Here is a 4027-nt window from a genome sequence, read left to right on the forward strand (position 1 = left end):
GAAAGTTAAACTGTGATTTAGGGGGAGACTACTGTAATTTTTTAAAAAATTCTAATAAGAAAAAAGTGGTATCTTGTCACATAACTTTCAATGTTGCCTACTGAGATTATAATACTTCTGTTTGCAAATTATTCTGCATGCTGAATCATGTCTGGATTTATAAACAAAATATAAAAGATGACTGTGGAGTTGAAATTTTGAAACAACAATAGACAAATCTAAAAGCAAGTCACCATGGAAAAGGCCCTGGGCAACCTTGAGGGAAGGGTGAAGTAGAACTTTTTCTGTGTTTCCATTAAGGCCTCTGCCCTTTCCTGAAACTCCATCTCCTGCTGTGCTCTGGTTGGAGGGGTGGAGTTGCCTAATAAAATGAGGATCTTCTAGGTAGAAGTGGATGAAGGCCCCTGTACAACCCCTTCTATTAGAAATTCATTTTTAGGAAATGCTGTTGAAGTGGATAGTGGCACCTTTATATCCAAGGTTCCCAAAGAGGAAATCACCAGTGGGCTGCACGAGTTGGAACCAGGCATATGGGTCCACAGGGACCTCGTTCAGCAGATTGTTGGAGAGAGAAGATTCTGGCAGTGCAAGTGACTAAGCATGAATGCCTAACTGGCTTGAGTCATGCGGGTAGAACACCACCTCCTATTTAGGCTTAATGATGTCATTCTTTCTTTATTCACACATCTCCAGTGTATTTATTTTTAATTTTTCTTTTAGATTGTTCTAGTAGCTTTACTTCTTCAGGAGTGTATTCAGTTCAGTTCAGTTGCTCAGTCGTGTCTGACTCTTTGCGACCCCATGAATCACAGCACGCCAGGCCTCCCTGTCCATCACCAACTCCCGGAGTTCACTCAGTCTCACGTCCATCGAGTCGGTGATGCCATCCAGTCATCTCATCCTCGGTCGTCCCCTTCTCCTCTTGCCCGCAATCCCTCCCAGCATCAGAGTCTTTTCCAATGAGTCAACTCTTCGCATGAGGTGGCCAAAGTACCGGAGTCTCAGCCTTAGCATCCTTCCTTCCAAAGAACACCCAGGGCTGATCTCCTTTAGAATGGACTGGTTGGATCTCCTTGCAGTCCAAGGGACTCTCAGGAGTCTTCTCCAACACCACAGTTCAAAAGCATCAATTCTTCGGAGCTCAGCCTTCTTCACAGTCCAACTCTCACATCCATACATCACTACTGGAAAAACCATAGCCTTGACTAGATGGACCTTTGTTGGCAAAGTAATATTTCTGCTTTTCAATATGCTATCTAGGTTGTACATTGTACTTAAATGGTATTGCATTTCCTCACATGTATAATTCTTGTTCAAGAAATTGTTACTCATGTGACCTGGCTCGTAGGTAGGGGAGGGGGGTCTCTATTTGGGGAAACTCCATTTGGTTGCCTCTGCTCAGGTACTGTTTTGAGTCCCCTGACTCTAGATAAGACCATTTTTTATATTTGTGGATTGATTTGAATTTTGCTACTTTCAGAATGCAAGTCCCACACGTTATGCGGTACAACAGACCTAAGGTTCCAATGATATGATTCCAGTCTGGGAAGACTAACTCTCTCTTCTTGCTGAGAACCTGGGTGAGTGGAAGGACACTCAGATTCCTGTTTGTGGGTGACAGCTAAGTCCTGACTCCAGCCCCAGGTCCTCATTAAATGCCAGACCTGTGGGCTTATAAACACCAGCCTCTACAGCCCATCTCTACTCCTCTTGAGAGCTACATAACCTCAGCTACTGCTCTATATCTGACACCTAAGGGATCCCCTCTTCTTGCCTTTTTAAAAAGTATTATTATTTCTTTACTTTTGGCCTTAGTTGCAGCACTCAGGATCTTGCATTGTGGCCCTTGGGCTTTTCTCTAGTTGAGGGGAGCAGGCTTAGTTGCCCTGTGGCATGTGGGATCCTAGCTTCCTGACCAGATGAAGACCAGCTTCATCTTCCCAGAAGGATAGAGGAAGAAGATTGTTTCATTGATTTTGTTCCAGGCCAGACTGGGCCTCGGTTGTCAGATCTGGAGCTGGTGGTGTATCCAGCACAGGAGCAGAACTGTTCCTAGATCAGAATGACAGTAGATCTGAAGGCTTCAATCCAGGAGCTCGGAAAGGAGGCAGTGCTCTTGGGAGAAGCAGCAGAGGCCCCAGGCTTCCAGCTGAAGCCAGCAGAGTCCCAGCCAGTGGGCGTGTCCTGGGAGGAAGAAGTTTGGAATATACACCAGGGTCTACAAGAGCTGCTGAGCAGAATACCCACAAAATACCTGAGCCTGTATGTGAGAGGGTGGTACCTACTTACCAGATCCTAGCCTTTCCTGAGCAAACAAACATCAAAGATTGGATGATGGCACCTGCATTCATCTTGCCTGAGTCCCAGAGTTTGCTGAAATTTGAGGAAGTGGCCATATACTTTTCCCAGGAAGAAGGGGAACTACTGGATCCCACGCAGAAGGCCCTCTACAATGGCATAAGGCACGAAAACTATGAGACTGTCATCTCTCTAGCATTGTTTGTGCTCCCCAAACCTAAAGTGATCTTCTGTTTAGAGCAAGAGGAAGAGCCATATATTCAAGGATCTCCAGTGTTCAAAGACAATCCTGGAGAGCTGCTTTCAGAGATAAAGCTGAAAAATGACATGGAAAATCATCAACCTATGTGCCTTTCTGACTTAGAAATACAAGCACCAGGAGACATAGTATCAAAAAAAGCCAGTGTGAATGTTCATCAAAAAACAATGGGCAAAGAAAATCATGGTGCTGTGCGTAGGCTGGGGAAATAGCACCAAGATTTTCCAGTGAAGGAAAGAAAGAAACTTTTCAACTGGTGGGAAGAAGAGCTGCTGAAATTTATGGAGCTTCATAGGAAAGAATGTGCAACAGAGAAGCCTTTTAAATGTCAGGAATGTGGAAAAAGCTCCAGAGTTAGCTCTGACCTTATTAAGCACCAAAGAATTCACATTGAAGAGAAACCATATAAATGGCAACAGTGTGATAAGAGGTTTAGATGGAGGTCCTATGGACAGAGGAGCCTGGTAGGCTGCAGTCCATGGGGTCGCTGAGAGTCAGGTACGACTGAGCGGCTTCACTTTCACTTTTCACGTTCATGCATTGGAGAAGGAAATGGCAACCCACTCCAGTGTTCTTGCCTGGAGAATCCCAGGGACGGGGGAGCCTGGTGGGCTGCTGTCTATGGGGTCACACAGAGTCGGACACAACTGAAGTGACTTAGCAGCAGCAACAACACACCAAGGAGTAAAACCGTATAAATGCTCCTGGTGTGGGAAAAGCTTCAGTCAAAATTCACATCTCCACACACATCAAAGAACTCACACAGGAGGGAAGCCCCTTACATGTCATGAATGTGGGAAAAAATTCAGTCAAAATTCCCACCTTATTAAACACTGGAGAACCCATCTATAACACATGCAAGTTTCAGTAAATGCTCAAGACTTTGACACCAGAATTGACACCAATGAAGAAAAGCTTATCCAGTGTTCTTAGTCTAAAAAATTTACCAACCAGAGTTTAACCCTAAAGTTTATGAAAAATTTCAAAATTAAGAAGCATGAAGAATTTTTTACCAGTGGAAAATGTAAACATTATGTCTCACAGAAAGAAATTAGGGTTGACTGTGAGAGGAAACAGTAATAGTTAGTTGTACTACTTACTGTTTTTACGTAGAACTATCACTGAATTCCTTAGGAAAATATGTGTTCTAAGAACTTGAGTAAAAAAAGCTTTGGGGATTGTAGCTGACAAAATAGCAACAGCAGCTTCAAATAGCAGATGCACTCAAGAGTCACCAGTCTTCTGTGGTTGCAGAGGTAAATATTGTTTTTCATTAATCTTCCAGCCACTGTTAAGCACATATGATAGAAACACTTGTAGCATAGTTGTCCAAAATAAAAAGCAGTAATATCTGTGTTTCATTACATACATTGTCTCCCAGGTAGCCAACTTAGCAGTTTCAATCGTCTTTTGGGGCAGAAATGAATTTTAATATAAAGTTTTCCAGAAACAAACAAATAAAAACAAACA

General features: G+C 43.3%; 1 pseudogene; it reads left to right on the plus strand.

Moving 5' to 3' along the window:
* Positions 1-2062: 2062 nt before the first annotated feature.
* On the plus strand, positions 2063-3409 carry LOC128045590 (zinc finger protein 75A-like; annotated as a pseudogene).
* Positions 3410-4027: the final 618 nt, after the last annotated feature.

The sequence above is a fragment of the Budorcas taxicolor genome, chromosome 3 (assembly GCF_023091745.1).
Source record: "Budorcas taxicolor isolate Tak-1 chromosome 3, Takin1.1, whole genome shotgun sequence".
In the NCBI taxonomy this organism is placed as follows: Eukaryota; Metazoa; Chordata; class Mammalia; order Artiodactyla; family Bovidae; genus Budorcas; species Budorcas taxicolor.